This window comes from Canis lupus, chromosome 8 (genome assembly GCF_048164855.1).
Source record: "Canis lupus baileyi chromosome 8, mCanLup2.hap1, whole genome shotgun sequence".
Lineage (NCBI taxonomy): Eukaryota > Metazoa > Chordata > Mammalia > Carnivora > Canidae > Canis > Canis lupus.
This window is the reverse complement of record NC_132845.1, coordinates 55,139,556-55,158,200: the sequence shown is the minus strand read 5'-3', so window position 1 is coordinate 55,158,200 and position 18,645 is coordinate 55,139,556. Positions and strand designations below refer to the sequence as shown.

The following is an 18,645-nucleotide window of genomic DNA, read 5'->3' as shown; positions in this document are numbered from 1 at the left end:
CAATAGGACCACTTGCTGAATGCCAGGGATACTCCGGATATTCCCATCAGCACACGTTTACTCATGCTGCTTCTCCCCTGGGGTGCCTTTCCCCCAGGCCCTGCTCTGATGCCATGTCTTTTTTTTTTTTTAACATTTTATTCTATTTATTCATGAGAGACACGCAGAGAGATGCAGAAACACAGGCAGAGGGAGAAGCAGGCTCCCTGCGGGGAGCCGAAGCGGGACTCGATCCCAGGACTCTGGGATCATGACCCAAGCCTAGGGCAGATGCTCAACCAGTGAGCCACCCAGGTGTCTCTCTAATGCATGTCTTCAAAGAAATGGCCAGCTCCCCACTGAATGGAAGTGATCTTCCTGCCTCCATAACCCAGTATATTCTGTGAACCAACCCCCCTCCTATTTTATTTGGTCCCATCTGCTTTGTATCATGGCTCTATACATCATTCTCTAATCTATCCTACTGGGTATGGAGGTCCCTGGACAGATTTCCCCAAGAACTTGGAACTTTGCCTACAGTAGGTGCTCAATAAATATGCCTGGACTTCAGGGCTGGGGGACAGGGTTGACAATCAGCTGCTATGCCTTGGTTGGTTTGCAAGGGTTGTTTATGGCTGAAGACCTTTCCAACTGGAAGGTAGCTTTCACCTAAACATTCCAAATATCACCATTGCTTGTAGCCAAAAGGTGAGGTGGGAAGCACCTGGTCCCCCTCTGTCCACCTGCCACTTTGAGCTATGTTATAGGTTGACTTGTGTTCTCACAAAATTCCTATGTGGAAGCCCCGATCCCCAGTAGCTCAGCATGGGACTGTATTTGGAGATATGGTCTCTAAGGAAGTGATTAAGTTAAAATGAAGCCAGGAGGGCGGACCCTAAGCCAATCTGACCGGCCTCCTTATCTGGACACCTCAAAAAACACCAGGGATGTGTATACTCCCAGAGGAAAGACCACATGAGGACACAGCGAGAAGGCGATCATCTGCCAGCCAAGGCTTCGGGGAAACCAACCTTGATTTTGGACTTCCTGCTTCCAAAAACCATGAGAAAATATCAGAAAGGGAGACAGAACGTAAAGACTGCTAACTCTGGGAAACGAACTAGGGGTGGTAGAAGGGGAGGAGGGCGGGGGGTGGGAGTGAATGGGTGACGGGCACTGGGTGTTATTCTGTATGTTAGTAAATTGAACACCAATAAAAAATAAATTAAAAAAAAAAAAAGAAAAGAAAATAATTTTTTTGTTAAGCCACAAAAATCTGTGGTATTTTGTCATAGCAGCCCTAGAAGCCCAATATATGTCATAAGAGGAGAAGTAAGCAGTAGGCATGAGGGTGAGTAGGGGTGAGGAGTGAGCATACTGGGAGACCCCCTCCTGAATCTGGGCCTGGGGATGACCAGGTCTGTAAGTTCACCCTGCTGCCCCCAAGTAGGAATGGTTTATGCTTATGCGTGAAGCTAATCTTTTCCTCCCCAACCAAGGGATGCTTTAGAAATCCTTCTTTCCAGGTGAAGGGCAAAAGGTGGTACTGTGGTACCTTAAACTTTTTTTTTTTTTTTAATAAGGCAGAGAAAAAAGTGAGCGTTCAGCACTTTTGGCAAAAAGACCTTCTAGTTTTCCTTCTACCAGCCTAGCAATGGCTTCCTGTCACATTTAGAATAAAACCCAGGGGCACCTGGGTGGCTCAGTGGTTGAGCGTCTGCCTTTGGCTCAGGTCATGATCCTGGGGTCCTGGGATCGCATCCCACATCGGGCTCCCCGCAGGAAGGCTGCCTCTCCCTCTACCTATGTCTCTTCCTTTCTCTGTGTGTGTCTCTCATGAATAAAGAAATAAAATTTAAAAAAGAATAAAACCCAAAGTTCTAGCATGGGCTCAAGGGCCTGTGAACCTGGCCCCTGCCCCCTCCAGATTCACCCCCTACTCCTTTCTCCTGTCCTCATTTCTGTTCTTCCAATATGCTGGGGTCATTCCACCTCAGGGCCTTTGCACTTGCTGTTCCTGCTGAGTGGAACAGGAAAGCTGGCCATGCATCAGGTCATTCGCCAAGCACTTAGAAGACATAATGCCAGGGCCTTATGCACAGTGCCTACGGCTCTGCAGGTGGAGGCAGGGCCTGGCATCTGTACATTTAAAAATTTTTTTTTAATTTAAAATTTCTGCACAGAGTCTGATACACAGGCAGAGTTGAGGACTATCGCCCTGGATCTGTCTTCATGGGGCTAGCTTCTTCTTTGAAGCTTCAGCTCCAACACCACCTATCAGAGGTGACCTGACCCCCCAACCCCTCCAGAATGCTCCAGCCCACGGCCCTATTTACTTTCTCCATAGAACCTAATGCCCTGGGAGACTATCTAATCTATTCATTCATTTCATTCATTTGCTGTCTCTGACCACTGGAGTTTTAAACTCCCTGTGGGTACACACTACACTTCTCTTGTTTCCAGTTTCACCCCAGTAATGGAGCTGGTCTGTCCAGTACAGAAGCCACTACCACGCTCGGCAACTAGTGAGTGCTGGAAACTCCACTAGTCCAGCTGAGAACACAATTCGGATTTCAAAGAAACCATACGAAAAGTAGAGACATAACATATTAAAATTGTGCAGGATGAAAAGAGTTCTCGAGACTGGGTGCGCAATGTGAGTGTCCTTAATGCTGCTGTAACACACACTTAGACATGGAGAAGGGGGTAAGCTTCGTGGTCTATGTTTTTAGCACAATTAAACATTTTAAAATGATGTGTGGAATACTTAAAAAATCTCATTAGTAATTCTAAACGCAGATAATGTTGATAATACTTTGAATGTGTGGGTTCGGTGAAATATATTATTAAATGAATTTCCCCTGTGTCTTATTTCGTTTTCAAAAAAAAAAAAATAATACGGCTATCAGAAAATTTTAAGTTGCTTAGGTGGCTCATATTTGTGGCTTGTTCTATTTATACTGGGCCGCATTGACCTAGAATCATGGCTGGCACACAGGAGGCACTTAAATATGAATTGAAAAAAAAAAAAAGAAAAAAAGAAAAAAAAAAGAAAAAAAAAAGAAAGAAAAAAAAGAAAGAAAAAAAAAAAGAAAAAAAAATATGAACTGAATATAAAAATGAATACAGCTGCTGCCAAATACGTGCTTTTTTTTTTGAGCATAAGCAAGGTTCTGTCTGCCAGTCTGCAGGAAAATGGGAGGGAGACTGCGGCAGAACAGTTTACATAACTAAATAATCATAACTAATATCTACTGTTACGCTGATAACAGCGGCTACCGTCTGCTGAGCACCTAACATGTGCTGGGAATGGTCACGGCACTTTACCCACACCTTCTCGTTTCACCCTCGAGTCAATCCTGCGAGGAGTCACGGCAGCCAGAGCACAGCTGACTGCCCAAGGTCGCCCAGCTGGTGAGAGGAGAGTTAGAGTTTGCACAAGGGTTGTCCGAGGCTCCCCAATGCACCTGCCCGCTGGGGGGCCACTGGGGGGCCATCCTGATGAGTTGGACATGAAGGCTGTGCTGGACTGGCTGCAGGCAGGGGTTTCTGGCTTCTGGATGCAAAGAGCTTCTGAAATCGGTGAGTCCCTGCTCTCCAGGGTCCAGGAAGCGAATTAAATAATTCATAATCTCTGATCTGCCTAAGCTCACCCATCCAGATCTGGCTGCCAGCCCTCTCAAGTTCAAGGACTTCAGGGAACTGGCCCTGGCCTGGGTGGTCATTCTTGTTCGAGGCAGTTGTGGTGGATGGCGCAGGGCCCGGCCTGATCAGAGAGAGGGCCCTGCCCATGTCCCTGAAGCTACAGCAGCCACAGCCTGGGGCTGGAAGCCGGGAGCTGAGGGCCCAGGCCCACCCAATACCCCACATCTGGGGCCCGGATCTGCTTGAGCAGGGCCCCCCTGCAGTATCTAATGCAAGACCTCCCTGCAGGTGGCCTGTGTTGTGAGATGCACAGATCAGAACTCCTTGGAATGGGGAAGAGGTTTGCAACACAAGGACAGAACGTTCTCCAGGCCTCCCGCTACGTCTTTAAATAGTGGGTTTGAACTTGGGTCTGCTCAAAGAGACAATTGCCCCAAGAAGTCAACAAAAAACTTTATTCCCTTGGCAACAGCTGAGTGTCAAGGAGTCTGACCTCAGAGGGAAAAAACATCCGGCCATCTGGGGGACCTCGGAGCACCCTCACCCCAGGTGAGGGCCAATGGGTCAAGTGCACAGCACATAGTTGAGAACAATGGCTCCTGGAGTCTGCTCCCAGCCCCATGGCAGCCAAAACACCTGGGAACTGGTCAGAAAGGCAAATCCTCGGGCCCTACCCCAGACCTCCTGAATTGGAAACTCTGGGTTTGAACAGCACCCCCAGGAGACTCTGGGCCACGCAAAAGTTTGAGAATGGAGGCCTTCGGCTTACTACTCAAAGTACAGCACCAAGGACCCCCCAGATCAGCATCCTCTCGCAGCCTCTTAGAGACACAACATTCAGGCCCCACTTGCGCTACTGGATCAGAATCTGCACTTGCCAAGACTCCAGGGCATGCGTGTGCATGTTAAAATTCAAGATGCCCTGGCCTGGACTCCCCTACCATCACGTCAAGGAGTCTCATACTCAAATGCTTTCAGGGGCCAAGCAGGTGATGCACCAAAAAATGAAGCCACATCAGATCCAGCTGATTATTGCCATTGGGAAATGTGAGCTCAGGAGGGCCAGATCTTCCCATTTTCCAAGAGAATCTGGAAACCCGGATGCCAAAATGAAATTTCCTAATTTAAACGTGACTCTGTGGGTAAGACCCGTGGTGCGCCAGCCTGCAAACGTGCTCGGAGGCCTCGGGGCAGGAGAAGTGCCTTAAGCTCTGGGCAAGCTTTCTGAGCTTGGGCACAGCCCTCCCAGACATGGCCATAGGCACACAGTAGGGACCCAAGAATGGCTGACAAAGGTTCTCAGACTCGGTTGCATAACAGAATCATCTGTAGATCTTTAAAAAATACTGACACCCGACTCCTACCCCCAGACAGCCTGATATCCTTGGTCTGGGGAATGAGCCCAGCGCTTTGGGAAAGCTCCCCAGGAAAGTCCAATGTGCAGTAGAGTTTGGGAACCTTCAGGCTACAGCAGGAGTCTGCAAACTTTCTCAGTAAAGGGCCAGACGGTCCTAGCTTAAACTCTGCGGGTCACACAGTCTGTCGCAGCTCCCCAGTGCTCCGTGGTACTGCAAAAGCAGCCCCAGCTAAGGGGAAATGGTTGAGCGTGGCAGTGTTTCAACAGCAATTTGTGAATGCTACATTTTCAATTTCATTTAATTTGCATGTTAATAGAATATTACTTTTCTCTTGATTTTTTTCTTTTTTTAAAGATTTTATTTATTTATTCATGAGAGACACACAGAGAGGGGCAGAGATATAGGCAGAGGGAGAAGCAGGCTCCATGCAGGGAGCCCGATGCCGGACTCGATCCCGAGACCCTAGGATCATGATCTGAGCCAAAGGCTCAACCACTGAGCCACTCAGGTGCTCCTGATTTTTTCTTTTTTAAAGATATTATTTCTTTGCTTTTGAGAGAGAGACAGCGTGCGAGCAAGTGAGGAAGAGAGAGAGAGAGAGAGAGAGAGAGAGAGAGAGCTGACTCCCTGCTGAGTGCAGAGCCCACTGCAGGGTTCAATCCCAGGACTCTGAGTTCATGAACTGAGTCAAGATCAAGGGTCAGCCACTTAACCAACTGAGCCAGCCTGGGAGCCCCTCTTGATTTTTTTCAATCATGATAAAACCATTTTTAGCTCATGGGCTGTGGTGGGCCGAGCTTGGTCCTGGAGCCATAGGGTGCTGACCCCTGGGCTACAGGACTGAATGGAGGGCATGAAGGCTGGGAATGCAGGCCTTTCTCCTTCCTGGTATTTGCCCACACAACCTCCCCTACACAATCCCCGAAACCTTAGTAGCACTTGATTCTGAAAAGGTGGTGTTTGCAAGGCCTGGTCAAGTATTGGCTTGATCTGGCTCTGGGCCACAGACTTTCAGATTGGGCCCCCAATCCTTCATCACCCAGGCAGGATTTCAGGGAGCTGCCTTCCAATGGGCGACTCCAAGCCCCACCCTCCGGGCTGGTGCCATCACTGAGCTTTAGCATGTAGTGACCATTTTAACTGCATGGCAGGTCCTGTGCTTAAAGCTTACCCTGCATCGTCTCATGACCTCACAGCAGCTCTGCGAGAGAGTAGATACATAGTACATACCCATGTATGTTATTAGATACCTGTTTTTAAATTTTTTACATACCCATTTTTTAGATGAGGAGACTGAGAGACAGATGTCAGATGACTTGCCCAAAGTCACACAGCAAGAGTAGTAGAGCAGAACTGAATGCATGTCTGTCTGACTGTAGAGCCTGCTTTGTCTATGTTAAGGACAATCAATAATCCATCACAATCTTCTCAAGGACAAGCCTTAGGCAGCATGCCTGGTCTCTCTGTATCTCAGATGGCATCTAGACACCACTCAATCTTTTCTGCCTTGAGTTGCAGCCAGACCTGACTCACCCAAGATAGATTCTGCACCCTTTCCAGGAAGGAGGCTCAGAGAGCTGCCCTATACAGCTGTGAAGGTTGTGTACTGCACAACTCTAGGTGGCATCATTCACAGTGTAGTCTATGTGAATGACACCCGTGGAGTTGTGGAGCACACAGCCCACACAGCTGCTCACAGCAGCCTCAGAGGCTGGCAGTGAAATGTTCACAGTTGCTTGGATGCTCGCTATTACTGCTGCTTGGGACTATATTATCAAAGGGGGAGAAGGGCCCAGCAGGATCTGCCACCATGGATGGTAGGGAAGCCTGTGAGTCAGAAACAGAAGTGGCTGGTGCCTCCTAGGACCTCCTTCCTCCACCCTCCTCCAGTCCTGTCTCCAACTTGCCCCGAGGTGGCCCTCCAGTGCCGTTCTCACACTGGGCAGCTCCTGCCCCTCAGCAGCCCAGGGGTGCTGGGAACTCCTAACCAAACACTCTCCCCTTACCAAAGTGTGACCCTATGTTTGCTTTGCTGTTATGACCTGATCCAGGCCCTGTGCCAAGGCTTATCTGCACCACCTCATGTGACCTACATCACAACCCCATGAGGCAGGAACTGTGCTCACCCCCATTTTACAGACAAGGACTCTGAGGCTCAGGGAGGTTAGATTACTTGCTCAAAGTCACACAACTAGAAAGTGTCAGAACTAGGAACCAAATTTGGGTCTGTCAGACTTTAGAGCCCAAACTCTTAACCATCTTCCTAGGGGATGGATGGGTCATGTCTTCTGGGTCTGTTTCCCCATCTGCAATGTTAGGTCTTGGGTCTGGGAAGCCATGCGGGTGGCCATGATGTTGCTGCTGGTGATGACAGGGATGATGGCGATGATGATGATGGAATAACATGAGGATGATGGTGATGAAGGTGTTGAAGGTGTTGAAAGTGATGATGGACATGATGGGGATGATGATGATGGAGATGAAGGTGTTGAGAGTGTTGAAGGTGATGATGGAGATGATGGGGATGCTGATAGTGTCGAAGGTGATGATGATGATGGGGGCAGGGATGACAACGAAGGAGGTGATGACGGTGATGAGAATGGTTGTGATGGTGGAGAGGGTTACTGTGCAGATTAAATGAGCTAAATCAGGCCAAACATGGCTCACTATGCTGGTCCTATGTCAGTGCTCTGTAAGTGCTGGGGCAGCTGGGCTTCCCGGGCCCTGGATCCACAAAGTGAGTTCCACTGGAATTTATGAAGTAAACACCTTCTTCCTCAAACACTAGGTGAAAGGCATGAATCAAAGACAAGAATGGGGGAAAGTGGGCAGCCTGGGTGGCTCAGCGGTTTGGCGCCCGCCTTCAGCCCAGGGCGTGATCCTGGAGTCCCAGGATCGAGTCCCACATTGGGCTCCCTGCATGGAGCCTGCTTCTCCCTCTGCCTGTGTCTCTGCCTCTTTCTGTGTCTCTCATTAATAAATAAAAATCGTAAAAAAAAAAAAAATGGGGGAAAGTGGCCCTCTTCTTCCACCTATGTCTTCATTTCCTGCCAACCTCTAAAATCTAGTATGGTGTTCTGGGCCTTGAGCCCAAATTTGGGAACTGAGTTGGTGGGAGGCAGACCCAGCCCCTGTGGGCTTCCTGGATCCCTGGGTGGCCGACTGGCAGGAGGAAGTCAGGCTTCCAGGGAAATTCAGAGGCTGCGAATCAGGTGCCCAGGAAGGTGAGGGGCTGCTGCCCCAAGAGTCAGAGCCACACGCAGGCTGGGCTCTGGGCTGCCCCTCTCTGTCGGGGGCTTCTGGAATCGTTACCCACACAGTGACCCAGGGTAGTTCCTGGGAAGCAAACAGCTGAAACCTTATACTTGGCTGCAGGTGAGCCAAGGGCTTCAAGAACCATGTCATGGAGTAAAAATTTCCACTCTTCCTCCGCACCCACTTCTCAAATAACACCTGGAAGCCAAGGAGAGGCAGGATGGGGAGAGCAAAGTGGGCTCTGTGGTCAGAACGGTTGCTTGGGTTTGAACCCCAGCCGCACCACTTGCTCGTTCTGTGTGACCTTGGGCAAGTGACTCAACTTCTCTGAGCCCATTTTCTTATCTGCAAAACAATTACACCTCCTGTTTCACTGGATTGTTGGAAAGCTGCAATGAGATCATGCAGTGAGTGAGAGAGCTGGGCTTCTCCAGGGGTCAAATGGGAAGAATATTTGTACCAACCCTTTATGGTTGCTGAAAGATCTCTGTGAAATAATGCGCGAGCCTGGCATGTAATGTAGGCTTAAAACACACTGTTTTTATCATTATTACTGTAGAGGAGAAAGCCACGCGGGCCTCAACAGCGTTTACTTGACAACCCATCCCACAGGTTGAAAGAGAAACAGTTCGTGTCCCTGCGTGTAAGGTGAGCAAAGCAACATGGTTCCCTTTTGGAGGGGTCACACCTCCTGGAGGGAATGACAAGCTTCGGGGAACTGTCCCCCTTCGGGGAGCAGTCTCTAGCCTGGGGTCCTTAGCCAACTAGATCATAAGGTCCAGCAAGAGGTCAGCCCCACCCGTCCAGACGGAGGAGGGCCCCAGTGGGAGTTCAGGAGTGGGAATGAGGCTGGAGAGGGGGTCTCAGGGCAGGGACCGCAGAGTTTCCTGGGGGCCCGGAGACGTGGCTTGCTCCCTGCTGCATCTCCAGTACCTGGCCCCTTGCTGCAGGGGCAAAGCAGCCAACAAAACACCTTTAAATCCCTGTGGACTAGCATCGTCCCATTCAGGAAACACCCCCTAAATGCTGGAAAATGTCATCCCCTGGCCCCCAACCCCCACCCTACTCCTCAAGGTTCTGTCTTCTGTATGTGTGTTGGGGGGCCAGTGATGGGGGGAGAGGTCTGCTCACTGGGCCCATCATCCCGTGGCTGGGCTGTCACTCGTGTCATCTCCTGTTAGAGGCGTCAGACCAGCTCCTGTTCCAACAGCCTGAGAGGTTGCAGCCAGCCAGGGTGCTCTCCAGCGGAACACCACCCCTCCCTGGACACACACAGAGCCAGGCCCAGATTCTGATCGTTCAACTTTCGCTGAGTTCTACAGGGGGAGGTGTTCTGGGCCTTTCTACACAGGCCTCTCCTCCCATGGCCCCGCCCTCCTCCCTTCTCGAAGCCCGGCAAGAACATTTCTGGAGTTAACCGGGGCAGTGAGAAGGATGGGGCCAGTGACTGGGGGGCCTGAGCAGGCCCTGAGCAGGGAGCGGGGGTTGCTACTGACCCCAGTCCTCAGGCTAGTACTGGGGCTCCGAGGCTAAGTATCAAGGCCAAGGTCACACAGAGCTGAGCTCCAACGCCAGACTGTCTGACCCCCAAACTCAACCATTAGACAAACTGCCTCTCGAGGACTCCGGGTAAACCTGGGTGCTTCCAGGTCCTCTGAGGACAGGTCTCCCGGAGCAGCCTGCCTCGAACCGGGACTCCCCTGGTCCAGTACATGGCCCCTCCTTCCAGGAGGGAGCACCTCCCATGGGCCAAGCACACTTCTAAACATTTTACACGCTCCCCCCTCCTCCCTGCACCGCTAAAGCTTTCAAAGGCAGCCGCCCCAAGGCCACAGCCACAGACCCCCTTGTGGTCTCTCTCACCAAACTCAGCATAAGCCCCCACGCAGCCCCTCATTGCAGCACAAACCCCATAGGAAGGACAAAGGTGATCCTCCCTGGGGTGGGAGGTGGTGACTTTCAACCAGGAAAATCAACAAACTCCACACAGAGACAGAGGTGAGGGACCCACAGTGGAATTTCAGGAATCAGCCTGCAGAGGGCGGGGGAGCTTGTCTGGGGAGGTTGCCTTGCAGCACCCCACCCACACACACACCCCGAGTCATCTTCTGTAGGGGCCAGACCTCCAGCAGCTCCTGAAAGAGGGTGCACCAGACTTCCCAGATCTTAGTCTTCCTTCCAGATCTGGGCTCGAGAATGAGCTCCCTGGTACCTCGAGAGGGAGCAAGGCTGTCTGGGCTGTTCTAGAAGTCTGCAAGGCAAGGGCTCTGTTTGTCGTAGGGACACCAGTGCCTCACACACACCCCTCCCCCATGCCCTCCGCCCCCACAATCCTCAAGACTCTCCCTGCCAGGGATGCACAGTGGAGGAGGAGCAAGTTGGAGCTGAGTTCAAATTCTGCTGTTATCACTGTGTGGCCTCTTGTGCAAATTCTTGAACCTCTCTGAGCCTGTCTCCACCCCTCATCTGCTGGGCAACGTCCCCCCCCCCCCCCCCCCGCCCCTGCCATCTCCCAGCAAACCCACGAGGTTTGCTTCAGGTTCAGCTCAGCTCCATGACTGTAGCTTGGCCAGGACCCCATTTCCTTAGTGTAAAAAAAGAAATTCTTCATTTCAAAACAGAAGTGCTAACAACTTCCAGGCTTCTTTCAAGTTACTCATTTAACAAGCGTTTATTTAGGACTTCCTGCGTGCCAGGGACCGTTCTAAGCACTTGACACGTTTAATCTTCATAATATCCCTACTGAGGTGAGACTTCTTATCATCTCCAGTTTACAGATGAGAAAACTGAAGCACAGAGAGGTTAAGTAACTTGCCCGAAGTCACACAGTGGGTAAGCGCAGAGCCAGGATTCTGATCTCTGGAGCTTAGCAGGCCCGGGTTAAGAATCACTGTATCTTTTGGATATTCCTACCAGCTAGGAATATTTCTTCTGAATTTATATCTTGTAATTCAGATGATGGAAACATAATTTTTTTTAACTTTGCAAATACAAAGCAAAATAAAAATACAGATGATGCTTTTGAAAACTCCTTAGGCCCTGTCCCCATCTGAACCTGCTGGTCTTGATATTTGGTCCAGGGGCTGATTCTAGCTCCTTATTCTCCTCATCCTGACCTTTTAGAATGTCCCAGAGATTCAGAGCAACAAGCACTTTGTGTGGACAAAGTCATTTAAGCCTTGCAGGATTCCTGTGAGCCAGGTACTCTTGGGCAGCCCCATGTGCAGGTAGGAAAACAGAGGCTCAGAGAAGAATACACACTTGATCAAGCAGTCACAGCTCAGAAGTGGTGGAACCAAGGACTGGAACCCAAGCAGTCTGATATCAGAGCCCCGACGTTTTTGTGTTTTTTGTATTTGAATCGTCTAGAAATTTTTTTATTGTGGCGAACTGTACAACCTAAAGTTTACCACTTTAATCATTTTCTCTTAAGTGTTTATTTATTTAAGTCATCTCTACACCCAGCACGGGGCTTGAACTCAAGATCCCGAGAACCAGAGTCACACACTCTTCCAACTGAGCCAGTCAGGCGCCCCTGCCATTTTAATCATTTTTAAGTGTACGTTCCGGTGGCATTAAGTGGGTTGACGCTGTCATGCAACCATCACCACCATCCATCGCCAGAACTTTTGCATCCTCCCAGAGAGAAGGAAACTGTGAACACTAGCGCCCACTCCCCCAACCACCACGCTCCCACCCCTCAGCCCTGGTAAGCTCTATTCTACTTGGTCTCCATGAATTTGCCTATTCTAGGTATCGCATGTAAGTGCAATCATACAATATTTGCTCTTTTGTGATCAAAGGCTCTATTTTTAAAAACAGTAACTCATTTTTATTTGGAAACATATATAATTTGAATAGTGGTCAAAAAGGGAGTTCACCTTCTCTCTCACGCTATGCTTGTTTCAAATAAGGAAGATGTGTGTGGCTGGAATTTATCACTGTACTGTAATGAATGTACGGGGCGGGGGGACTTCTAAAGAGTACCAAATGTGTGCAGTGAAAAGTTAGGTCTTTCTTCCCTCCCCAAAGCCATCCACTAGCACAGGCTTCCCGAGTGTGCCCCAGGGTTTTTTATTTTTTATTTATTTTTTATTTTTATTTTTTTTGCCCCAGGGTTTAATGTGCATATACAAATATCTACATATATATGCTTATCTTGTCCTTTTTTAAAATTTTAAAAATATTTTATTTATTTATTTATTTATGAGAGAGAGAGAGAGAGAGAGACTCAGGCAGAGGGAGAAGCAGGCTCCATGCAGGGAACCCGATGTGGGACTCTAACCCGGGTTTCTAGGATCAGGCCCTGGGCTGAAGGCGGCGCTAAACCGCTGAGCCACCCGGGCTGCCCTCTTGTCCTTTTTTTTAAAGGGGCTCTAGGCACACAGATGGTTAGACTACTGTATACTGTTCCATAGCATTTTTCTTTTAACAATACATCTGGGAAAGGGTCCCCCCTCCATTCATAAAGAGCTACTGCTTTCTTCTGAATGGCTACATCATATTCTCGTGTGTGGCTGTTCCCACACGTCCAGTACTTGCACCTTTCTGATGGGTGTTTACTCTGCAATTGTTTGCTCTTATGCACAAGGCTGACTATCTTTGCTCTAACACGCTGTGCCCAAGGCAGAGATACCCACAGGGTAAACTCCTGCAGGTGAGATTGCAGAGCCCTGGGGTATGGGCCTCATAAATATTGACAATTTTCCCGACTCCCCAATTTGTGCTCCCACCAGTAGAGCTGGAGCGTGCTGGTTTCCCCAGCCCCCACTTCCGACACTGAGTGTTACCCCGGGATCTGGGAGGTGGAAAGCAGAATTCACTGGGGTTTCGCAATGCAATTCTTTTTTTTTTTTTGAAGAGTGGTTGAGCATCTTTTCGTCTGTTTGAATTTATGCTTCCTTTTATGTACTTCTTTTTATGCGAACAGCTAAATCATATCCTTTACTCTTTTCTTTTTTCCTTTTTTGGAGGGGGTGCTTGGTCTTTGATTTGCAAGAGCTCTTTGCCCATGAAATTAACTCTTTGTCACAGAAGTGACAAATATTTTTATGAGTTTGATATGCAGGTTCATGGGTGCTTTTGGTTTTGGCCATACAGGAAATATTAATTTTTATGTAGGCAGACCTAGCAACTTCGATTTTTTTTTTAATTTTTTATTTATTTATGACAGTCATACACACACAGAGAGAGAGAGAGAGAGAGAGAGGCAGAGACACAGGCAGAGGGAGAGGGAGAAGCAGGCTCCATGCACCGGGAGCCCGACGTGGGATTCGATCCCGGGTCTCCAGGATCGTGCCCTGGGCCAAAGGCAGGCGCCAAACCGCTGCACCACCCAGGGATCTGCAACTTCGATATTTAAAGCAAGGCCATGCTTCCACCCATTAGGCTGTACTGCCTCCCACTCTTTCTCCTTTTTTAAAAAAGATTTTGTTTACTTGAGAAAGAGTATGCATGAGTGAGGGGAGAGGCAGAGGGAGAGGGAGAAGCAGACTTCCCCGCTGAGCAGAGAGCCTGCCATGGGGCTCTTTCACAGGACCCCGGGATCATGACCTGAGCCGAAAGCAGATACTTAACCAACTGTGCCACCCAGGCGCCCCTGTACTGCTTCCCACTCTTGATCAGTGCTTCAAAGAGGACACATGGAGGGGACCTACGTCTCCACTTGGAGGTCCTCTGCAGTTAGGTTATTATCTCCAGCCTGTACTTAACTCCTTGTCACTTGACCTGAGACCTCCTTAATGGTTTTTCCTGCAGAGTCTTGAGATCATTCCCCACTGCTCAGGACTCATGGCTGGACATATGTTCTCATGGGGGTCCAGGGGGGAAGGCACAACCCACCAAGGCCCCTAGGCACAGAAGGGTCTCTAATAACAGCTTCTTATGGGGAGGAGGTGGGTCCTCAGCTGCCTGGGGCATCCCTCGCTTTCAGCATCTCTGAAAGTCAAATCTTGCCCAGACCTTTCAGGTGGGCAGACTAGAGGCTGCAAGTTCTCTAGGCCAGTGATCCTGAAATTTTTCAGCACACTTAGAACCACTTGCAGGGCTTGTTAAAACAAAGGTTGCTGGGCCCCATCCCCAGTCTCTGACTCAGTAGGTCTAGGGTGGGTGTGAGAATCTGCACTTCTAACCAGCTCCAGGTGAGGCTGCTTCCGTGCTGCTGGTCCACAGACCACACTTTGAGATCCGCTGGCCCAGCTCATTCATTCACTCCCTGGGCTCCCCCATCTGGTGTGAGTGAGGCTGAGAGGTCTGGAGAAATACGGGCTTTGTTCCAATGAAAATAACAGAGCAACTGCTCTGTGCCAGGTCCCGTGCTGTGAGATCTGTGCAAGAATTTTCTCATCTAATCCTTGCCACAAACCTGTGCAGTAGGTTTTGGAAGTACTATCTCCACTTTACGAGGAGAAACCAGGCTCAGAGAGGGTGCACGGGCTTTAGAATCTGGGGCCTGACCCCAGCTCTGCCACTGACCCACTGTGCAAGCTCTTGGGCAAGTGCTCATCCGCCCTGAGCCTCTGACTCATCAGTAAATGGGGATCACAGACCTGGTTTTCAGGGGGCATTATGAAGCCCACAGGGGAGGCGATTATAAGGGCACCTGCACCTAGTAGGTATGCAAAAAATGTTCATCCCCTTTCCTGCCATAAGCCCCATCATGATCTCAGGGTCCTTTTGTCTCCTCTCTGTAGGGCAATGCCCTTTTCACTTTAGTGATCCAGAGAAACTCCTATCTATCCTTCAAAAAACCCAGCTTAGAATCCCCTCCTCTTTGTATCTTTCCCTGAAAAGTGGTCCTCTTCTGTCTTTGGGAAATAAAAATACCTCGGATGGCAGCATCTTATCTGAAAAAAAATGGCTCAAAGCATTCCTTTCCGTTCTTTCTTCCTCCCTCACTTGTGTTTCCACAGCTTTTATATCAAGTACAATTTGCACACTGTGCTACCACGGGGACCCAGCGGCTAACATCAACATTGTCAGCATCAGCACCAGCATCATCAACACTGAGTGTGTATCACACACCAGACGCTGTTTTAAGAGGCTTAAGTTGCTGACTCCTTTAATGCCTAAAATAACCTTTTGAGGCAAGTGCTGCTTATTATCCCCATTTTCCTTTTGAGGAAATTGAGTCACAAAAATGCTAAATACTTTGCCTGAGATCACATAACTCATCTGTGGCCAAGCAGAGATATAGAAGCTGCTGGTGAGTCTAGGTTATTAAGTTTTGTGTTCTGCTGTTCTTTATGAATGAGGGGTGGCCCAGGTGGGGGCTGTGGCACCCCGGAGGGTGCCCGTCCCATCTAAGGGGACAGCCAAATGTTAGGGCCAAAGGTGTCTGATTTTCTGATTTCTCAAGAGGATCCAGAGATAAAGAGTTTTATGTGACATCTCCCGTTTTTTAAAATCAGAGAGTAATCTAGGGCGTCTGAGTGGCTCCTTTGGTTAAGCATCTGCCTTTGGCTCAGGTCCTGATTTCAGGGCCCTGGGATGGAACCCTCCCTCCTCATCCCGGGAGTCTGCCTCTCCCTCTCTTCTGCTTTGCAACCCCCTCTGTCGCCCACGTGTGTTCATTCTCTTTCTGAAATAAATACATAAAATCTTTTAAAAAATTTTTTGAAAGTAATCTGAAATGTAAAAAAAAAGCTCACAAAAGCTGCCCATGGGCCTCCTCAACTTTTGCTGCCTCTCAGATCTCAAAGCTGGAGACCTCAACTCACTTCATGACTGCACCTTCACTTATGGCCAGGAGCACAGGTCACTTGTTGCAGATGCTGTGAAGCTTCTGAACTCCTCTGAGCTGAGCCTGGCCCTCAACAACCAGGAAACTCATCCTCCAGCCCACTCAGCACTCAGGATTCTCCAGCCTGGATATAGGGTGTGCACAAGAAATGATGGGCCAAGTGGTGACTCTGAGCGTCACCTCCACCCAGGGGCCACCTCTAGGTCTCCCCAGTTCAGGACAAGACTTCCTGTTCACCAAGGGCTGACAATGCTCTGAGTGAGTGTTTTGTTTCATCACCCCATCGATGCACTCCACAGTTTGGGGAGGCTGCCACAGGCCTCACCCCCGTGGTGCAGATGAGAAAGCTGTGGCCCACACAGGGGAAGGGAACTACCCCAGTTAGGAAGTGGAGGACCTGAGACGGTAATGCAAGCGCCACCTGATTCCGGATTCTCCCCACTGGCTGTTTTCAGGCATTCCACCAAAGTCTTGATGGTCTTGGCCCACGTTCCAGCACACACACACACTCTCATCCCCCAGCCTGGACCCGGGGAGTGTGTGGAACACATAGGACCCAGGACACTCCCATCTGCCAGCCATGCTTTCTAATGACCCTGTCTCCTATTAGAAGGTGGGGGCGGCACTAGGGGCATCCAGAGAGGACCCCTGGATGCTGTCCCTTTTGGGAACTCTGCCCACCGGTGCCTGGACAGGCAGAGAGTGTGCCCTGGCTCAGGCCCAAGCCTTTGGGCTCAGTGGAGAGTGAAGCTAGAGGGGGCACCATGTTTGTCCTTGCCCACAGACAGAAGTGTGCAAGGCACACAGACACACCTGTGCATGTGTGTATGTATATGTGTGTGCTTGTGTCTGTAGCGCACACATTTGTGCACACGTACATGCGTATATATGCAGACCTGTACTGAAGCATGTGTACACGCACATGCATGTACATGATGTGTGCACACGTGTGCATACATGCACATGTGCAACAGAGAAGAGAGGACACCTTATCCCACAAATTCAGATCCTGTGAAATTAGTTTAGAACAAAGAACAAAATCTTTAACCCAAAGATGTCAATTTACAGAAGAAGCTGAAATAAAACACAGCCCCCGGAGGCACCTGCGTGGTGCAGTGATTAAGCATCAGACCCTTGTTTTTGGCTGGGGGTGAGATCAGGCCCCCCGCTTCTGAGCTGCGGCTCAGCGCTGAGTCTGCTACAGTTTCTCCCCTGCCCCTCCCCCTGGCACCCCCACCCTTCTCTCAAATAAATAAATCTTTTAAAAAGCAGCACCCAAATTCCTATGACTAAGTCAGTTTTATACGCACAACATGGGTAATTCTAAAAGAAATGATGAGAGGGGGCAAGTTGCAGAATAGGCTGGATTACACCATTTCTGTTAAAATATCTGTCCACAGCGTCATGATGCACTTTACATGTTCTCTTTACATATATATGACTGCATAGGTGAAGGAAAAGTCTAGAAGGAATACCCCAAGTTATGAAAGTGGCTACCTTCTGGGAGCAGGGAGGGAATGGGGAGTGGATGGATCCCTGTGTCCCTCCTGGAATCACACAGTTCAGTGGGCAGGTGGGTGGAGTGAGTCAGCGGTGGAAGCCGGGTGGGGGGCCCAGGGGGGCCCAGGCCTCAGGGGAGCATTTCCAGAAGTCCCCCAGGGACTCTTGGAGGGCTCTGCTGCCAGGAACAAACGCCAGCCCGGGCTGTCCCGACCTGGCTCAGGTGAGGGAGCTGCAGGGGTGGGGAAGCTCTGCTGCTTCCTGCCTAAACTTGTCCATGCCTCAGTTTCTCCTTCCACGCTGCGGCGGGAAGGGCTTGCTCCGGGCCGCCGGACACACCCGCTGTTCCCCACCGTCCCCTGCCCGGGGCCCAGCGAAAAGTTAGGGCTCCGCGAGCTCGGGCCAGCCCCCTCTGTGGAGCAGGGCGCCGGGCCCGGCCTCCCCAGCAGGGGGCCACCCGAGCCGCGGGTTCCCGGTCCCCGGGAGCGCCTGGCAGGAGAGGCCAGGAGACGGGCTCTGGGCTCGGTCACCGTCACCGCGGCGCACGACGCTCCGCCACCCTCTGCCTCTCAGTGTCCCCGTCTGTGAAATGGGAACCGCGCGGAGGCGCCCCGGCGCGGGGGGCGGCGTCGCCCGGGGGGGGGCCGTGTCACCACCCCCGCCGCCCCCCCCGCACCCCCTGCCGGTCACAGGCCACACACACGCTAACGCTCAGGGCTCTCGCCGGGGTCACCCTTCCCGGCGGCAGCTCACCCCGCCCCCCGCGCCCCGGACTCGCCGGGGGCCCCCCGCCGCCCTCCCCCTGCGCCCCGAGGCCCGGCCCCGCGGGGAAACTGAGGCAGGGCTGCCCCTGCGCTCGCCCGGGGTCGCTGTCCTACCTGTTTCCGCGGCGGCGGGGGCGGCGGGGGCGGCGGCGGGGAGGCTGCGGCGCGGGGCCCGGGAGCGCGCGGCCGCGGGGACGGGGAGGGAGCTCCGACGGGGCGGGAGGCCGGGAGGCCGGGAGGCCGGGAGCGCCCGCGGGCGGAGCTGGGCGGCGCCGGGACCGCGGGCCGCCGCACCTCCCCGCCCCGGCCGCCCGGCCCCCGCCCCGCCCCGCCCCGCCCCGCACCCCCGCCGAGGCGCGCCCCGACCCCCACGGCCCCCCGCGTGCCCCCAGGCAGACCACTG

General features: G+C 51.3%; 1 protein-coding gene across 1 annotated transcript in view; it reads right to left on the bottom strand.

Annotated features, from left to right (window-relative positions):
* SCNN1B (sodium channel epithelial 1 subunit beta) overlaps positions 1 to 18,411 on the bottom strand; it is a 60,557-nt gene extending 42,146 nt beyond the window's left edge. Inside the window, exon 1 of the mRNA XM_072836175.1 lies at positions 18,357 to 18,411. The gene's annotated coding sequence lies outside the window, so the exon portion shown is untranslated. The remainder of the gene's footprint in view (positions 1 to 18,356) is intronic.
* Positions 18,412 to 18,645: the final 234 nt, after the last annotated feature.